General features: G+C 40.1%; 2 pseudogenes; one reads left to right on the forward strand and one right to left on the reverse strand.

Moving 5' to 3' along the window:
• Positions 1–7,313: 7,313 nt before the first annotated feature.
• On the reverse strand, positions 7,314–8,494 carry LOC787210 (synaptobrevin homolog YKT6-like; annotated as a pseudogene).
• OR52X1P (olfactory receptor family 52 subfamily X member 1, pseudogene) lies at positions 18,435–19,377 on the forward strand (annotated as a pseudogene).

Genomic DNA, 21,028 nt, shown 5'->3' on the forward strand with positions numbered 1-21,028 from the left:
GAGGATGAAATGGTTGGATGGCATCACCGACTTGATGGACATGTGTTTGAGTAATGATGAGTTGATGATGGACAGGGAAGCCTGGTGTGCTGCAGTCCACGGGATTGCAAAGAGTCAGACAGGACTGAGCAACTGAACTGAACTGAACTGACAATAAAGAATGAACTGAACCCATCCTATAGCATTAAGAGAAATAATGTTTTTCAAGTGCTTAGCATGGAATCCGAAAGCATAACCTTATTCTTAAGTTTTACTCTATGAATATTATCTCTATATGAATTTTCTGGAAATATTTTTTCATTCATTTTCTATTACATTCTAATTAATTTTACATATGCATACACTTAAACTTTTATATATTTATAGTAATTGCACTTTTAAAATTATTTCATGACTTTTAAGCTTTCAATAATGTAAAATCCAGTAGTTTAATAAGTATTCACATGCTTTTTCTTTACCAAAATTTATTTTAAAATTAATTTTGTAATCAGTTTGGAATTTGACATGAAGTGAGAAAGTCCTAAATTAATTTCACCCACAGATAGCTAAAAGATGCTTGCTCTTTGGAAGAAAAGCTATGACAAACCTAGGCAGCATATTAAAAAGCAGAGAGATTACTTTAGCAACAAACGTCCGTATAGTCAAAGTTATGGTTTTTCCAATAGTCATCTATGAATTTCTGGAAAAGGAAATGGCAACCCAGTCCAGTATTCTTGCCTGGAGAATTCCATGGACAGAAGAGCCTGGTGGGCTACAGTCCATGGAGTCACAAAGAATCAGACATGACTAAGTGACTAACACAGGTATAGATATAAGAGTTGGACAAAAAATAAATCTGAGCACCCAAGAATTGATACTTTTGAACTGTGGTGTTGGAGAAGACTCTTGAGAGTCCCTTGGACTGCAAGGAGATCAAACCAGTCCATTCTGAAGGAGATCAGCCCTGGGATTTCTTTGGAAGGAATGATGCTGAAGCTAAAGCTCTAATACTTTGGCCACCTGATGCGAAGAGCTGACTCATTAGAAAAGACCCTGACACTGGGAAAGATTGAAGGCAGGAGGATAAGGGGATAACAGAGGATGAGACAGTCAGATGGCATCACTGACTCAATGGACATGAGCTTGAGCAAGCTCTGGGAGATGGTGAAAGACAGGGAAGCCTGGCATGTTGCAGTCCATGGGGTTACAAAGAGTCAGACATGATTTAGTGACTGAACAACAATAGATAGCTAAATCATTGTTGCACCACTGTTCAGTAAATAAACCTTCCCATTACTTTGCAATACGCTTTTTTTGTCAAAAAGTAAATTCAAACATATATTCAAAGATCGTTGCCTGACCAGTCAGTTTTCTCTATTTTTAATGCCAGTACTAATTGAATTAGTATATTTACCACATGATAGAAGAGGGTTTTGCTAATAATTTTGGATAATTTTTTCAATTAAAAAAAGACTGGTTGTATTAAATTCAAACATACAAAGGAATATGGAAGAACTGATTATCTTTATCCCATTGATTCGTTCCATTCAGAAATTTAATGGAAATTTCTGTTATAAGTGTCGTAAGTAGGTTTAGAATTTTTTACCTTATATTTCTCTTTTACTTCTTTATCTTTTGAAATTAGCTAGTATTATTTTAAAAACCTTTGGATCATTATTGCTTTCTAAAACATTTCACAAAACATAACTATTTTACACTGCTGCTGCTGCTGCTAAGTCACATCAGTCGTGTCTGACTCTGTGCGACCCCATAGACGGCAGCCCACCAGGCTCTTCTGTCCATGAGATTTTCCAGGCAAGAGTAAAGGAGTAGGGTGCCATTGCCTTCTCTGATTTTGCACTACTGCTTTCCAAAGCTCATTACTTAGGAGATTCTCATTGGTTTTTTTTTTTTTTGGCAGGAAGATGCATTGTTAAAATTTAACTGGGATAACTTTAATTAATATAAGCTCTTATTTATATTTTACATCTTTTAAAAATCTTTATAATTTTCTATACAATATAAAGAAACACTTATGGTAAACATCCTTGTCTAGATCTGGACTTTAAATAGTATGCTGTTGGAGCTCTCCTCAGTGTGGTGCTGGTGAATCCGTTCAGTTCAGTTCAGTCTCTCAGTCATGTCCAACTCTTTGCGACCCCATGGACTGCAGCACGCCAGGCTTCCCTGTCCATCACCAACAAGCAAGTTTGAGCTTGCTCAAACTCATGTCCATTGAGTCAGTGATGCCATCCAATCATATCCTATGTTGTCCCCTCCTCCTCCTGCCTTCAGTCTTTCCCAGCATCAGGGTCTTCTCCAATGAGTCAGTTCTTTGCATCAGGTGGCCAAAGTATTGGAGTTTCAGCTTTAGCATAAGTCCTTCCAATGAATATTCAGGACTGATTTCCTTGAGGATTGACTGGTTGGATCTCCTTGCAGTCCAAGGGACTCTCAAGAGTCTTCTCCAACACCACAGTTCAAAAGCGTCAATTCTTCGGCACTCAGCTTTCTTTATGGTCCAAATCTTACATTCATACATGACTACTGGAAAAACCTTAGCTTTGACTAGATAGACCTTTGTTGGCAAAGTAATGTCTCTGCTGTTTAATATGCTGTTTAGGTTGGTCATAACTTTTCTCCCAAGGAGCAAGTGTCTTTTAATTTCATGGCTGCAGTCACCATCACAGTGATTTTGGAGCCCAAGAAAATAAAATTAGTCTCTATTTCCATTGTTTCCCCATCTATTTGACTTGAATTGATGAGAGCGGCTGCCATGATCTTAGTTTTCTGAATGTTGAGTTTTAAGCCAACTTTTTCACTCTCTTCTTTCACTTTCAGCAAGAGGCTTTTTAGTTCTTCACTTTCTGACATAAGAGTGGTATTATCTACATATCTGAGGTTATTGATATTTGAATGCTTTTCAGATAAACAGTCTTAACTGGTGATTTTATGTCTATTTCTAATTCTTGATTTGGTTTTTTAAAATCAGAAATGAATGAATTAAATCACTATCTCTGTTCAGGCTCTTGCATCTGTAATTTAAACAGAATGCTCTCCTGCTTTCAGCATCCTTTCAGCATTTACTGCATGCCTCCCCTGTGTCAGGCTCCAAGAGGCAGCGGTTCTGGGACTCTTTCCTCCAGTAGGGGTTTCTGTTCTTTCTAATATGTACACTTTTCTCACTTGTTTTCCAGACCTCAGGCCTTTGTCTTTATACAGATCTTGAGAGAAAAGAGGGCCAGAATTGCAATGATCACACTAAGGAAACAAAGTGAGAACACCGACAGAGGAGGAAGAAAGAGGCTGGGCAACCAGGACAGAGAGCTGGCACACAGGGCAGGAAATCAGCCTCCTCCTCGCACCTCGGTCTCCCGGTCACTCCCTGCTAGGAGGTCTTGGAGAGATTCTCTGCATATGGAACTGCCTTCTGTTGCTGTTGTTCAGTTGCTCGTCATGTTTGACCCTTTGTGACCCCATGGACTGCAGCACCCCAGGCTTCCCTGTCCTTCACTATCTCTCGGAGATTGCTCAAACCCACGTCCACTGAGTCAGTGATGCCATCCAACCATCCCAGTGAGTCAGCTCTTCGAATCACGTGGCCAAAGTATTGGAACTTCAGCTTCAGCATCAGTTCTTCTGATGAATATTCAGGGTTGATTTCCTTTAGGATTGACTGGTTTGATCTCCTTGCTGTTTAAGGAACTCTCAAGAGTCTTCTCCAGCACCTCAGTTCGAAAGAAGCAATTCTTCGTTGTTCAGCCTTCTTTACGGCTTCTATTCTCTTGGCCACACTCTTGCTTTTGCTGTAAAGAGTACATCCTTTCCTCTCCCCTGGCGTCTGGGTTGTTGTATAGATTGGAACTTGGAGGTGCCCTGGACCCTTTATGTTACTCCCTTGGTCCTCCAAGAAGCTCTCTCTAATCTTTTTTCCTGTGTGCATTGAAACTTGATGTTTTCTCACTGCAACCTGGAAAGGCCTTCAACAGTCTTAGGAGCATATCAAATTCATCTCAGGGAAGAGAAGTACTCAGGTCTCAGTCCCTTGGGAAGCACTATCAGTACTCATCTCTGCTGATGAAGGTTTAGAGAGAGGTGTTTTTCCATCTGTGTGACTCCATCAAGGCCTGCCCCTCCCACAAGACACAATTTTCTTTACCCTCCATAGGGACTATTTTCCAGCAGATGTATTCTCTCTGTTTTATGTTTTACTATGTCTTTTCTCATGGGTTATCTGTCCCATATAAGAGCATATTTATACTTCCTCTTCTAAATACATTCTACCTGACTCCCCCACCCCCAGACCCACTTTACACCTTGCTCTGCCCCCAGAGAGGGTATTGCCTCTGGATGTTGTTAGGTTTCGCTAATAGGAAGCACTGGCAGTTGATCAGAGGCAGCAAGAAGGACAAGTTGAAGGATTTATCCCTCTGAGTCGCCCCTTCCAAGTCCACTCACTGTTCTGTAGTGCCTGGGGCCTCTCCTAAGGCCACTGCTCCCATGAGGTGATTCCCTTGATGACTCTGCCAGTCATGAGCTCTTCATTGCTGTCCAGACTAGGGAGGGTAATGCCTTTGATGTTACCAGCCCTGGTGTATTTTGCCACCCCTGCTTTATTATTATTATTGTTTTTAACTCTTCCCATGTATTTTGACAGTTCTCTTCATTATACTCTCTTCAGTCTTTCCTTTTGCATGTATCATCTGTTTCCTTTTAGGACTTTAACTAATACACCTCCTGATCTCAACTTTCTCCCACCCAGCACCCTTGTCCTAAATCTGCTCCCTCTCTTTCCTTTCTTCCACAAATTCCTAAAGCATTTCTCTCAGTGTGTTTCTCCCAGTTCCTTATCTCTCATATTCTTTTAAATCTACTTGAGATTTATATTCTCCTATCTTCAGGGAGTTGGTGATGGACAGGGAGGCCTGGCATGCTGCGATTCATGGAGTCTAAAAGAGTTGGACAGGACTAAGCAACTGATCTGATCTGATCTTCCTACTAAACCAAAATGTATCAAAATTTAAAAACTTTTTATTTTGTAGTGGTGTGTAGCCAATTAACTTGTGATAGTTTCAGGTGGACTGCAAAGGGACTCAGATTTGATTCGTGGGAAGTAGACAATGAAACAATCGAGGGTACAAGAAGTTTATTAGGGATCAGAACCCATGGAAAAGCAGGGAGAAGGAAAGATTGGGTAAACAGAGAAGCAGATTGTGATGCAGGTGTGAGAGGGCCTCAGTCAACTGACTCAGAGCTCTAGAGGGGATAGAATAACATCTTTCTCCACATGACACAAGGATATGAGAGGTTGTTGACACCGGTGCATATATATGACACTGGAAAGCCAGAGACAAGAATTCCCATGGATATCATGGATATTTTGCTATGGCACTCAACCTAATCTCACAAATTGATACTTTTCCACATATTTGTTAATAAAAATACCTAAAGAGGAAAAATCAGATTGATGAACTTAAGCTATATAAGCAGTATATATTATAAGGCTATAATAATTAACACAGTGTAGTACAGGAAAAAGAAAAAAAGATTATTAAAAAGAAGAGAGAGTTGAAAGATAAGCCTACATGTATATGAACACAAAGCAGTGTGGGAAAGAGCAGTCTTTTTTCTAAAAGGTAGAAGATCTATAGGCTGCCCACAGGCAAAAGTAAACCTTGATCCCTAGCCACATAAAAGTCATTTTGAGAGTAATTGTGAAAGGTTAAAAACAGTAAAAGCTCTAAATGATAGCACAGAAGAATATATTCATAACCTTGGGGTAAATGAAAATTTCTTAAATATCTCATAAAAAAGGACTAAATGTAAAGGAAATGATTAATAAAACTGGATTATTTTTTACCTAAAATTTTTCATTTCTCTTTAGTAAATATTTAGGCATGGACTACTCCAGTGTTCATTGCAGTACTATTTAAAAAAGCCAAGACATGGAAGCAATGTAAATGTTCATTGACAGATGAATGGATAAAGAAGATGTGGTGTGTATATACAATGGGATATTACTTAGCCATAAAGAGAACAAAATAATGCCATTTGCAGTGACATGGATGGACTTAGAAATTGTCATGCTGAGTGAGGTAAGTCAGAGAAAGACAAATGTCATATGAATCACTTATGTGTGGACTCTAAAAAAGGCTACAAATGAACTTATCTACAAAACAGAAATAGAGTTACAAATGTAAAAAATAAACTTATGGTTACCTGGGAGGGGTTGGGAGGGATAAATTGAAAGATTGGGATTGACACAAGTAAACTACTGTATATAAAATGAATGACTAATAAGGACCTAGGGTATAGCACAGGGAACTTTATTCAATACTTTGTAATGTCCTATATGGAACATTAGAATCTAAAAATAAGTGGATATATATGTATATATAACAGATTCACTCTGCTGTACACCTGAAATTAAGACAAGTTGGAAATCACTTATGTTGTTCAGTCACCAAGTTATGTCCAACTCTTTGTGACCCCATGAAACACATGGACCCCACTCCAGGATTCCCTGTCCCTCACCATCTCCTGGAGTTTGTCCAAGTTCAATTATACCCCAATAAAAATTAAAAAAAAATTCAGGCATGGAGTTGCTGAGTTATATGGTAATCATATGTTTAATTTTATTAAAATGCATCTACCAAATTGTTTTCCAAAGTGGTTCTACCATTCTACATTGTTACCAGCAATTTGAGTGTTCCAGTTGCTTTGTATCCTCATCAGCACTTGGTATGTGTGTGTGTTAGTTGCTTAGTTGTGTCCGACTCTTGCAACCCCATAGACTGTGCCCACCAGGCCCCTCTGTCCATGGAATTCTCCAGGCAAGAACACTGGAGTGGATTGCCATTTCCTTCTCCAAAAGGAACTAGAGAAAGAAAGAAAGTGAAGTTGCTCAGTTGTGTCCAACTCTTTGTGACCCCATGGACTGTAGCCTACCAGGCGCCTCCATCCATGGAATTTTCCAGGCAGGAGTACTAGAGTGGGTTGCCATTTCCTTCTCCAGCACTTGATATGGTCAGTGTTAATTTTAGCCATCCTAATATGTCTATCATTGTAAGTTATTATGGTTTTAATTTGCATTTCTTCTATGACTAATGGTACTGAACATCTTTTAATATGCTTCTGAACTTGTTGGCTCTCCATAAATCTTCCTTTGAAAAGTGTTCAAATATTTTTTACTGTTTGTGAGTTGTCTTATTATTTCTCTGTATAATTTCTTTACATAATCTGGATTCAAATCCTTTCTCAGACCCATGCAGTGCAAATATATTCACCAAGTCTGCAACTTACCTTTTATTTTTATTTATTTTGCAGAGTCACTGAACTTTATGGTTCCATTTGGCCCCAAAACACACTTTTATTGGCCTCAAGTTATCTTTTCAAAAATAACTAGGCATGTGAATTTGAACGTTCCCCACCCCCAGGGGCCTTCCACCATTCGGTTCCTTCCAGGAGCTCCAAAGCGGAAGTTGAGTCTGTCCCATTCGGGTCGTTGTGAAGTGGCTCTGCTTCCTGGGGTCGGGGATAGGGGTGAGGTTCTGATGTGAATGACGGTGATGTGCCAGCACAGGGGCTCTGCTGGTGGCCGTCACATGGTTGCACAGGATGAGTTTTATATCCTGGCCATTTTATAGAAGACTTTCAACTGTATTCCCAGCACTTCAGATTTGGACACCAGGTCATCGAACTTCCCGCCTCGCGCTAATAAAGACTGCATGGTGTTGTGTAGAATGATGTTTCTGCACATCTGCACTGGTCTCATTCAGTTCAGCCTGCACTTTAGTCATGGAGTCAGCTTCTTGGGGGTTCTGGTGTCTACTGAGGTGACTGTCCAGGCCTGTGTACTGGATGGTATAGGGGGATCCAACTGGCCAGTCTATCCTGTGGACCTGCTTGGAGAATTCGTCTAGTACCTTCTCTAGCAAGGTAAAAGACTCCCAGGATGGATGTTCACGGTCAGCAATGACCACTTCTGCAAGACTGTCATTTCTCACGAAGACATAGCACAGATATTCTTGTTCCACAGAAGTTTGGCTATCTTTTGCAGAGCACTCCACAATCAGGATCCCCTGGAGAAAGAAATAACAACCTACTCCAGTGTTCTTGCCTGGAGAATCCCATGGACAGAAGAGCCTGACAGGCTACAGCCCATGGGGTTGCAAGACTCAGACACGACTTAGTGACTAAACCACCACCACCACCACCAGCCATCCAATCAGTTGGCTTGTGAAGGCGGTGAATTCCTAAACGCTGGACCTCTGGAAGAAGCTGAAAGAGGACACATCGTATGTGGCTTTGAGCACTGCCTTGGACTCGCCTTTGTACAGACACTTAGGCTGTACAGCTTCATGGCGCCGTGCCCTCAGGCCGGCCACCCACCTGGTGGCAGCCTGGGCTCACAGGGAGCAGCATGGTGCCGCCCCTTGAGGGGCTGACGGGTCAGCCACCTGCTTCCTTCTGCCTTTTATTTCTAAATGGTGTCTTCTGATGAGCAGATTTTAAAATTTTGGTAAATTCTAATATATCAATTTTTATTTTGTAGTTTGAAATAAAATTATAAAATAAAGCTAATGAACTATGCTGTGCTGTGATTAGTCACTAAGTCATGTCTGACTGTTTGCAACCCCATGGAATGCCCCACTAGGCTCCTCTGTCCATGGGGTTCTCCAGGCAAGAATACTTGAGTGGTTTGCCATGCCCTGCTCCAGGGGATCTTCCAAAACCAGGAATTGAACCCAGGTCTCCCACACTGTGGGAGGTTTCTTTACTGTCTGTGCCACCAGGGAATCCATTTTTATTTTATAGCTTAAAATAAAACTATAAACTTATAAAATAAAACTAATAAACTATAGTTTAAAATAAAATACATTTTGTGTCCTATTGAAGAAATTTTTGGTTAACATAAAGTTGCAAAGATTTTATCCTATTTTTTTTCCTAGAAAATTCATAATTTTAGCTTTTACATTGTCTTAAAATTTTTGGATTACCTCGTTCAGAGGATGTGACTGCTGATTGATTCCTGAGCTGGACCTGGGCAATCAGGATCCTCATTCCCTCCCTGTCCTTGCAATGGGTGTACCACCCACCATTCCCATAGCCAGACCCATTTTCAAGGATGCAGCTGAAGAGAGAGTCATATGTTGTTGAGACCATCTGAGTGAATCCACTTAAGATCTCTCTATAAATTCCTAAGATTCTAGCTGGTGGTGTGAAGATTTACTCATCTTGTGGGTGCCCAAGACAAGCCTCCTAAGTAAATTCCCCTGCTTATTATACTTGCGATTTATCTGGGGTGGTCTGTGTCTTCAATTTCTACTTTGTCTCCATGGAGGAAGTTTATATTTTGTATATGAATATCCAGTTGTTTCAATACCCTTTATTGAAAAGTTTATACCTTTCCCACCACAGTACCTTGCACGTTAGTGAAAAAAAAAAAAACAAAACTGATTATTTATTTATATGTGTGTGTGTATTCTGAACTCTCCTTTTTGTTCCATTGAGCTATTAACTATCCCTTATGTTAATATTACACTGTCTTGATATTGTAGATTTAAAACATCTTGAAATAAGTCCTCAGACTTTGATAACTTTTGAATTGTTTCCAAAATTATTTTTGTTCTGTTGGGTCTTTGCATTTCAGATAAGTTTGAGAATAAGTTGTCCAATTTTTACAAACAAAAAATCTTCTGGGATTTTCATTGAAATTGCATCACATTTATAGATGCAACTTGAGAGACTAGACATCTTAGTCATATTGAGTTCTCCAATGCATGAACGTAGCATTTCTCTTCATTAACTTAAATCTATAATTTCTCCCAGCTATGTTTTCTAATTTTCAGTGCAAAGACTCAGATATAGTCTATCAAATTAATTCCTGAGTGTATTATGTATTTTGATGTCATCATACATAATTATTTTATGAATCTAATTTTCCAGTTTTTCATAGCTATTAATGCTGTATACAAGTGCAGAAAATCAATTTTGTTTTGACTTTAACAAATGAGCCTGCTAAATTCACTTAATAGTACAGATCATAGGTTTTTCTACTTACAGTCATGTTGTATTCAAGTGATAATCATTTTACTTTTTTTCCCAGAAATGCTAAGATTTTATTTTGTTTTGTATGTGTTTTTCATCATTTATTTTGTTAATTTGATGAGGTAAATCAACTTTTTTGAATGTTAAATTATCTTTCATTCCTGGGTAAGCCTCGTCTAAGTTCAGTTCAGTTGAATTGCTCAGTCGTGTCCGACTCTTTGCAACCCCATGGACTGCAGCATGCCAGGCTTCCCTGTCCCATCACCAACACCCAGAGTTTACTCAAACTCATCTCCATTGAGTCAGTGATGCCATCCAACCATCTCATCCTCTGTCGTCCCCTTCTCCTCCTGCCTTCAATCTTTCCCAGATTCAGAGTCTTTTCCCATGAGTCAGTTCTTCGCATCAGGTGGCCAAAGTACTGGAGTTTCAGCTTCAACGTCAGTCCTTCCAATGAATATTCAGGACTGATTTCCTTTAGGATGGACTGGTTGGATCTCCTTGCAGTCCAAAGACTCTCAAGAGTCTTCTCCAACACCACAGTTCAAAAGCATCAATTCTTCGGTGCTGAGCTTTCTTTATAGTCCAACTCTCACATCCATACATGACTACTGGAAAAACCACAGCTTTGACTAGATGGACCTTTGTCAGCAAAGTAATGTCTCTGCTTTTTAATGTGCTGTCTAGGTTGGTCATAACTTTTCTTCCAAGGAGTAAGTGTCTTTTAATTTCATGGCTGCAGTCACCATCTGCAGTGATTTTGGAGCCCCCGAAATAAAATCTCTCACTGTTTCCACTGTTTTCCCACCTATTTGCTATGAAGTGATGGGACAAGATGCCATGATCTTAGTATTCTTAATGTTGAGCTTTAAGCCAACTTTTTCACTCTCCTCTTTCACTTTCATCAAGAGGCTCTTAAGTTCTTCGCTTTCTGCCATAAGGTTGGTGTCATCTGCAAATCTGCAGTTATTGATATTTCTACCAGCAATGTTTCATCCAGCCCAGTGTTTCTCTTGATGTACTCTGCATATAAGTTAAATACGCATGGTGATAATATACAGCCTTGAGGTACTCCTTGCCCTATTTGGAACCAGTCTGTTGTTCCATGTCCAGTTCTAACTGTTGCTTCTTGACCTGCATACATATTTCTCAAGAGGCAGGTCAGATGGTCTGGTATTCCCATCTCTTTCAGAATTTTCCACAGTTTGTTGTGATCCACACAAACAAAGGCTTTGGCATAGTCAATAAAGCAGAAGTAGATGTTTTTCTGGAACTCTCTTGCTTTTTCTTTTTTTTTTTTTTAAAATAAATTTATTTATTTTAATTGGAGGCTAATTACTTTACAATACTGTATTGGTTTTGCCATACATCAACATGAATCCACCACGGGTATACACGTGTTGCCCATCCTGAACCCCCCTCCCACCTCCCTACCCATACCATCCCTCTGGGTCATCTCAGTGCACCAGCCCCAAGCATCCTGTATCATGTATCAAACCTGGACTGGCGATTCATTTCATATATGATATTAGACATGTTTCAATGCCATTCTCCCAAATCATCCCACCCTCTCCCTCTCCCACAGAGTCCAGCAGACTGTTCTATACATCTGTGTCTCTTTTGCTGTCTCTCATACTGGGTTATCATTACCATCTTTCTAAATTCCATATATATGGGTCAGTATACTGTATTGGTGTTTTTCTTTCTGGCTTACTTCACTCTGTATAATAGGCTCCAGTTTCATCCACCTCATTAGAACTGACTCAAATGTATTCTTTTTAATGGCTGAGTAATACTCCATTGTGTATGTGTACCACAGCTTTCTTATCCATTCATCTGCTGATGGATATCTAGGTTGCTTCCGTGTCCTGGCTATTATAAACAGTGCTGCAATTAACATTGGGGTACACATGTCTCTTTCAATTCTGGTTTCCTTGGTATGTATGCCCAGCAGTGGGATTGCTGGGTCATAAGGCAGTTCTATTTCCAGTTTTTTAAGGGATCTCCACTGGTACTTGATCTCTGATTCCTCTGCCTTTTCTAAATCTGGCTTGAACATCTGGTTCACGGTTCACATACTGTTGAAGTCTGGCTTGGAGAATTTTGAGCATTACTTTACTAGCATGTGAGATGAGTGCATTTGTGCAGTAGTTTGAACATTCTTTGGCATTACTTTTCTTTGGGATTGGAATGAAAACTGACCTTTTCCAGTCCAGTGGCCACTTCTGAGTTTTCCAAATTTGCTAGCATATTGAGTGCAGCACTTTCACAGCATCATCAAGCCCCAACTACTCATCATAATTTTTATATATTGTTGAGTTTGATTTACCAATCATTTGTAAAGGATTTTTATATATCTGTTCATGAGGGTTTTTGGCCTGGATTTTCTTGTTTTGTAAGTCTTGAATTTGTTATCAGTTAATACTGACCTCATAAAATGAGTAGGAACATGTTCCCTACTCCCCTATTTTCTAAAAATTTGCATAGGATTATTGTCTATTTCTTAATTGACAATATTTATCAGTAAAGACTTGATCCAGTTTCCTCCTTTTAACTTCATTGCCACAGATTTCTTCTCGGATTTCACTAATTCTTACTCATTCAGATATCATGTCTTTCTTCTCATGCCTAGAATATATGTAGGAAATCTACTAAGTCACTAATTTATTATCATCACTGCTCTGCTTAAACAACTCCCTTGTTTGTTGTCTTCCTTGACCTCATATTTAACACAGTGTTATTCGGAAGAGCACTTAAGACCTGTTGCAGCCTGGGTCCAACCTCCCTCTTAAATCTCATTCCTCTCCACTAATCCTTCAATTTTCAGTTTTTGGCTATTTAGCAAGAATTCCAGACTTTAGTAGTTTTGGTATCTTTAATGCTAATGTCAGATCCTGAAATATTCTATTCTCACTTTTCAACTTTCCTCTTAATATTGTCTCATTAGTATACCCTTCCTTGATTCACACAGGCATGATTAGATTCTGTCTCTCCAAGTGTTTCCATCTCTCCAAGGTGTGGCCACAGAAATCTTTGCTTGTACCTCTGCTTGCCTTTGGTGATGCTTTGCTTTAGCTTGATGTGTATCTTTCACCTGACTCTAAAAATCCGTATTTCTTTCTTTTGCAGCCCTTAAGAGGAACTCAAGAAATACTTTTATTGATCTAGATTATTGATCCAAATCCTCTTGAATGTTCTTGGAGCTTTGGTCTTGTCCTGACCTCTTGATGTTTTACCCAGTTTCTGAATTTAGATGAGGATTTGAGGATTTCAGTTAGATGGTCCATGTTTACGTTAATCTAATGTTTTAGTTTTAATAATTTTCTTTTTGGGGGGCCAAAGGGCACATGGCTTGGAGGCTTTTAGTTCCCTGACCAGGGGTTGAAACTGTACCCTTAGCAGTGAAATCGTGAAGTCTTAACCACTGGACTGCCAGGGAACCCCCAACTTCTCTATTTTCTGAGTCTTAAGTTCTTGTTTCAGTTCCTCATCCTCTCCTTCAGTTCCACTCAGATTAACCTTTGTATTGCTCCTGCCTACTCATACCTCTTCCAATGAGGTTCTGACCTGATATTTTCTACCTTATAATACCAATATCCTGAAGTTTCAGAGATATCCTAGCATCCTCTAAGATAGAATGATCTGTCCTAAGCTCATTGTTACCAAGCTTTGCTTCAGTGTTAGAAAGTTGAGTGCTTCACGTTAGTGTTCATAATCTTGGCTCTATCTAAAATGACACCTACTGTGTCTTCTTCCCTCTGGAACTGGGTTAGTACCCTTAGAACACGGCTTTCCTAAATGGAGGAACTGGTTCTGGGCAATGATCATTTCCAATCAAATTGCGCTATTCTCTTTTAATATAACTTGTTTTAACCTCTATCTTTCTAATTAAGGATTATCTTTCTGAAGACATACAAATCTGGCCAAGTCCCGAACTACAAATTTTCATGTATTTGTTCTTATTTTTCCTTTGGCTTCATTAAAAAAATACTTTTTTTTCTTCAAAAAACAAATACTTTTTTTCTTACTAGATTTGAAGAATACATGAAGACTCATGCATACCACCACACATGTCCTTTTATGTACACACTCAATTTTTCCAATCCTTCTCAATCCAATGCAATGTCTAGATCCTCTATTCGCTTGAATATTCTCTCATCGATTAATCTGGCACCACTTTAAGGAGTGATTTTAGTGACTGAGTTGAATCAAGTGTAGAGAAATTGGTTAAGAAGAGACAGAGCTGAAGGTAATCTCACTAAGGTGAGATAAGATATGGATGGCAATACCTACAGGACTTGGCCTGCCCTTGTGTCTACCATTTTGAAATCTAGCACAGGAGACATTTGGCATTTTCTCCAGCCTTATTCCATGGCCAGATTCTCTCATCTTATAAACACTGTCACCTATTAATCCATTCTTCCTCTCACAGTCCCACCTATGTCATGGGGTCATATAGGTAATATTGTAGCTGGTCCTGGTGTTGTCCCTCCCCATCTCCCTGCCCTCCTCTTACCTTCCCTAAATCAGGTTGCTTGGTGATCAAATTAGGTGTCCCATTTCCCATCACAGGATGTCTCTCCTTGCTTCTGGCTGCAGGCCCTTAGCCCTCTCTTGACATGGCACCCTGGAGTATGATGTTCAAAATATTCCCCATTGGGGCTGTTCCTTGAAGACTCAGTAACTAGAAGAGACTCTGTTAGACCTTTGCTTGAAGAGGGAGCAGAGTACTAATTGGTGTCTGGGTGGTGGGAGTTTCACTTTGGATCCCTATAGGCAGTGGCTGAAAGGGTACCCATTAAATACCCTGTTTTTGGGACCTGACTGGTAGCTTAACTTCTCATTCCTCGTAGGTCAGTGCACCTCTTTGGTGAGTAATGTTTAAGGGTAGGCCCAAGGAAGAGAGATTCGTATAGGCTACATCTACAACTTAATTTTTCCCCCAACCTTCCCAGATCTGGATAATCTGATAGGCTGTCTGGGGGTAAAAATGCATTGTATTGATAACAGTAGGGAAAAGGGGAAATATCACCAATATTGATGATGTGTACATCATCAGAGATCTATCTAGATCTTTTTGTGTTGTATATGGGCTTCTCTGGTAGCTTATGTGGTAAAGAATCTGCCAGCAATGTGAGAGACCCAGGTTTGATCTCTGGGTTAGGACGATCCCTTGGAGAAGGGAATGGCTACCACTCCAGTATTCTTTCTTGGAAAATCTTATGGACAGAGGAGGCTGGCAGGTTATAGTCCATGGGGTCACAAAGAGTCGGGCACGACTGAGTGACTAACACTTTCACATTGTGTCATATACAAGGCGAGGGCGGGGGTGGGGGTGGGGTATTGGGTGTGTGAGAATTACTTCCTCCAAAGCAGGCAAACATCCTGCTGGTTCTGGCACAACAGTAAGTTATTTATAAGTTGGCTCCTCCTTGAAGCCTGCAGGGTGAGCCTTAGGGAAACATTTATGGAGGCCCCTGCATCTGCCTCCAGGAATCCTCTAGCTCCAGGATTCTTAATCTCATTTTACTACTTCCCTGATGGAAATAAAGGAGTTGAGCTTACTGAATTAGACTTTCCCTTGAGGCATAAGGTTTATAATGAGGGACATTTGCTGGGTCCTCAGGGGATAGTTGGGCCATTAGATTTAAGTATTTCCTACACAGTCCTGAAGACACTGTTTCATTCCACAAAGTTGGCTGAGGCTTAAGGTTGGGCAGCTTTTTGGATAATCTGAAACAGGTGCTCAGGTGATCAAAGCCACATTTCTTGACACCTTCCAACACCCCTTCCCTCACAGCACCATATTCTGGGGATGCTGAGGGAAACAATGTGTGTTGGGAGGGAGAAAAGGAGCATTATCTGGGAGGATATAGTATTTTTGACTGGGTGGCTCTGGGTTACTACTAAACAACATCCACACATGGGATGAAACTATCTTTTTTTTTTTTTTTTGGAACTTATCATCTTTTGTCAAATCAAATGCATTGCCTCTGAATTGCTAAAGTTTCTGTTGCTCTTAATCAGGTAACTCTTAATGCCTCATTTACTTCTTGTAATTCAGTGACAATAAAATGACTGTTTCTAGCATTTGATAAGGAATTTTCACATATTGTATCTCATTGGATTCTCATAATGATCCTGTGAGGTAGGTTTTAGTATGTTCATTTCACATGTGAGGACACTAAGGCTTGAAAATGGTTAGATGCTCTGCTTAAAGTCACACAGCAAACATATGGAAGAAATAGTACCTCGAACCAGGATCTTGACTTCTGGTCCAGTGTTTATTCCAAGACACCAGAACTACAGGTCCACTCAAATCTCCTTATCTTCCAAGCCCTTATACCTTTTGCTGTTATCACTTAGTCTCCTTAGCAGCTATGGTTTAAGGTATGGGCAATAGTCATGTAATTTCTCTTGGAGAGAAAAGCAAAATGTTCTTGGTCATTTTAAAGCTGCACTGTTTCCTTCTTTTTTTAATTTCTTTTTTTTTAAATTGTAGTATAATTGCTTTACAATGTAGTGTTAGTTTCTGCTGTATGAAGGAGGAATCAGTTATATGTATACAATGTAATATTACTCAGGCACAAAAAGGAATGAAATTGGGTCAACTGTAGAGATGTGGATAGACCTTGAGTCTGTTACACAGAGTTGAGTAAGTCAGAAAGAGAAAAACAAATATTGTATGTTAATGCATATATGTTCCTTCTTTTCTGAACTGTGCTCCTGGGGTAACTTCTGCTCCTCTCCCTCATGGTTAGAGACTCCTTCTTGCTGCCATTGAAAGTATGAGAGGAACCCAGCTGTAATGTCTCTGCCTGGAATGTGAATCACTCTATGCTCCAAAACCCTCTCGGACCCTGGGCCCAGGTCTCTGCATGTTCTTGTGCTTTTCTTTGGCATGAGAGGACTGTGGTACTGGCGGTGTTGGGGTATGCTGGAGAGACACCCAATCCCTAAGTCGTTCTTCATCCGCCATGCTATTTGGTTCCTGTGCTGCCCACTCGTGGCCACAGTGTCCTGGGCATTCTTCCTCTGCTCCGGTAGTAGTCACTATTCTCTCTTAGACAAGATGATAACCTCCTAGCTCGTGGCTCAGTGGATGTGAGATCTTGTCTGATTCTGCCACTAATAACTCTGGGACTGTGGGTCTTTTACTTATCTCTAGACCTTAGTTTTCTAACCTACAAAATGATGGTTTGAGCATAGTACATGTTGGGGATATGTATAATTCTGTACACTTTATGTGATTACATGAAAAACTGAACTGGAAGGTATATCTGATCATTTTATTTTCTATTCTCAGCAATATAGGTGTGATATAGAGTTTTTGACTTTCATATGATTATTATTTAAAAAATTTCTGGTCATTCCAGGTCACCACAACTCTAAACTTTGTGTCTGCTGCTGCTGCTAAGTCGCTTCAGTTGTGTTCGAATCTGTGCGACCCCAATAGACGGCAGCCCAACAGGCTCCCCCGCCCCTGGGATTCTCCAGGCAAGAACACTGGAGTGGGTTGCCATTTCCTTCTCCAATGCATGAAAGTGAAAAGTGAAAGTGAAGTCGCTCAGTCGTATCTGACTCTTTGCGACCCCATGGACTGCAGCCTACCAGGCTCCTCCATCCATGGGATTTTCCAGGCAAGAGTACTAGAGTGGGGTACCATCACCTTCTCCAGAACTTTGTGTCTACCTATGTACAATACCACCTTGAAGGAGAGGGAGATACAGAAGGTGGTGAAATCAGATATCTATTGAGATTTTGGGGAAAGAAGCAAGATGTACATTTGTGAAATGATTGGGGAATAACCCAAGGAGGAATCTAATTAGTGTTGGAGTCATCAGGGACCATTTATTCTGTAACCTGGAAGTCCGTGGAGTTTGGAGAAGTGGAATGTCTCCAAATTAAGGAATTTTCCAGATGTTAGGATTTGGGGCAGTTTCAGATGAAGGTTGGTTGTAATAAGACTTATGTGAGGTCTATGCTGATTAGATCAATCACTAGCATTCAGAATTTGGGAATAAGAGCATGATGGGAAGGAGTTTCACTTACAACAGTTCCTGGGCATCTACTTGAATCTGTGATTTACTTAAATTACGTGAACTGCTCCAGGTCACAGATATAGTAGGAAGTGTAATTCTGGAAACTGGTTTCTGCTTTTTTTTGTTCAATGCATTTCCCACTAGACCAAGCTGAGTTGCCTCTTTCGTGTTTAAAGATCTTCCAGAAATATCGACTAAATTGAAAATTACTTTTGACTATTTTCTTAGAATAATGGGGAAAGACTGATGGTGATGGTGGAGTTAGTCAGACCACATGTTCTGAGCTCCTAACCTTCTCATTGAATTTAACCTGTTTGCCTTTCTTTGCAGGGGCACTTCACACTTCTAAGTGAGGTGACCACCATGACTTTTCCCAATAATTCTCATCTCTTCTCACATACTTTCTTCTTGGCTGACATCCCAGGACTGACTGCTGTCCACATTTGGATCTCACTTCCCTTTTGCTTCATGTTCTTCCTGACAGTGACTGGGAATGGTGTCCTGCTTTTTCTCATCTGGACAGAATGCAGTCTTCTCCAGCCCATGTTTTTATTTCTTGCCATGCTCTCCTTTGTTGACCTGGTTCTCTCTCTTTCCACTCTGCCCAAGATGCTGGCCATTTTCTGGTTTGGTGCTACAGCCATCAGCTCCTACTCCTGTCTTTTCCAGATGTTCTTCTTCCATGCATCTCTGCCATGGAATCAGGAGTGCTGGTGGCCATGGCCCTGGACTGCTTTGTGGCCATCTGTAACCCACTATGTTATGCAACCATTCTTACCCCAGCAGTTGTTGCCAAGATTGGAGGCCTGGTGGTGCTTTGAGGTGTGGGTTTGACCACCTCCTTTCCAAGCCCAGCCCATGGGCTGCCCTACTGTGGCTCCCACACAATTGCCTACACCTACTGTGAGCATATGGCAGTGGTGAAACTGGCCTGTTGGGCCACCACCGTGGATAACCTCTATGCCTTTGCTGTGGAGATCTTTCTTGGTGCTGGGGATGTGGCCTTTATTGCCTACTCTTATGGGCAGATTGTAAGGACCATGATTCATTTGCCCTCATCTGAGGCACGTGCTAAAGCAGGCAGCACACGTACAGCTCACATCTGTGTCATTCTCTTTTTCTACAGACCAGGCTTTCTTTCTGTAATCATGCAGCACTTTGGCCAACCCACAGCCTCTGCTGCCAAAGTCATCTTGCCAATCTCTACTTGCTATTTCCCCCTGCACTGAACCCCCTTGCCTATGGAGTCAAGACCAAGCATATCTGGGAGCACCTGTGTAAAATTCTAAGTCTCAACAGTATTGATCCCACCTGAGTGTAGTTCTCATTAGTTGGACCTTGGGGGCCAAGGTGACCCTCCTCTGTGTGATGGGAGCCCCATAAGACCATGCTACTTACCTGGTGGGGACAAAGAAGAGAGAGCAAATGAAGTTATTCTGAGTGTTTAGAAGTTGGGAAATCTCTTCTGAGACCTATGGTGTTTAGATATTTGGATGAAAATCTAGAAGGGCTGGGGTGTATCAGTTGATCAATCAGCAAGTACTTTTCTGGATACCTTTTCCCCTAAAAGTTTGTTATTTACTTGTCTTGACAAAATAAGTGCATCAGGTAATTAAGAAATAATTAGACTTTAATAGATCTGGATCAAGTGACTCAGGAGTTCAAATGAAAACATGGACCACCTCCCACCACCATGACACTGACACATAGCCTGTTTGTGGAAGCAATAAGACTCCCTCTATCAGAAAAAACTTTGGCATCACAGAAACTGGCAAATTCTGGAGATACTTTAAGTCTTAAGATTATGAGAGAAACTCTGTAAAATATTCATGTTCCATCTGACTCCAAAATTGCCAATAACATTTAAAATCTTTATTCTTTGTATTTTTCTAGCCTGTTTTTGAGATGGCTGACCCTCTATGGCTCTTATAGTATTATGAATTTTTAACTTCTCAGGTTAATAATAATTCTTTCTTTCCTCATTTTTAGTCTCTGGTACAAAAAAAGTTTGTTGCACACAATAATTATTGTTCTAATTCTTGCTTTGTTTATTTTCGGTCTTCATTTCTAACTCTCTTGCCCATTGTCTTCTAGTTTCTACCATTGGTACTCACTGTAATGTTTCTTGTATGCTGTGAAGTCTTTACACACTCTTGCAATATATGTAGTGTTGAGTGAGGGTTATGTATTTGTAATAACATGTTTCCTTCTTTAGTTCTTCAAGAGTCCAACTTCCTCCAGTTATGTATTGTCTGGGCTCTTCCTAGTGGAAATGCATCATCCTGTCTTTTTCCTTGACATTTCTGTTCATCTTGAATTTCAATTCAAACCTCACTTTATTGAGGAAGATTTTTTGAACTAGATAAGGTCACCTGTTTTTTGAACCCAGAGCTTTGTGTGTATTTCTTTCATTATCCTTCACAATTTATATATATATACTGATTGAATTAATGATCTCTGTCCCCCATCTCTAGTAAATTGTGAGTTAGATGTGTTGTCTTATTATCATAGTACCTGGCACATAATAGGCTCTCAATAAATGCTTGTTCAATAAATACATCTCATTCCTTTCATGGACTGTGTCATCACCAGCATATTTCCTCATCAGTCACATTGTGTTTTTCCATAAATAAATACATAAATCTTCATAAGTGTAACAGTAGGTACTCAATACATTTTTATTGGAGAAATTAAATAAATTTTCACAAAAATGTCATTGCCATTGCAATCACTATTTATAGTACTGTCTTCACTACCATTGTCATGACTAAGGGCACATTAACTTAGTCTTTTCAGGTGTTATAAGTTCAACTGGTGGTATTTTGGATACTATGCAACATATTAGAGGACATATTTATAACACAGACTCTGCTGTGCAGAAGCAAGGAACAAAGAGAAAACTAGCATTTGTATTTCTTCTTTTCTTTATTTCCTCTCCTTTTCTTCATTATTTTCTT

The sequence above is a fragment of the Bos taurus genome, chromosome 15 (assembly GCF_002263795.3).
Source record: "Bos taurus isolate L1 Dominette 01449 registration number 42190680 breed Hereford chromosome 15, ARS-UCD2.0, whole genome shotgun sequence".
In the NCBI taxonomy this organism is placed as follows: Eukaryota; Metazoa; Chordata; class Mammalia; order Artiodactyla; family Bovidae; genus Bos; species Bos taurus.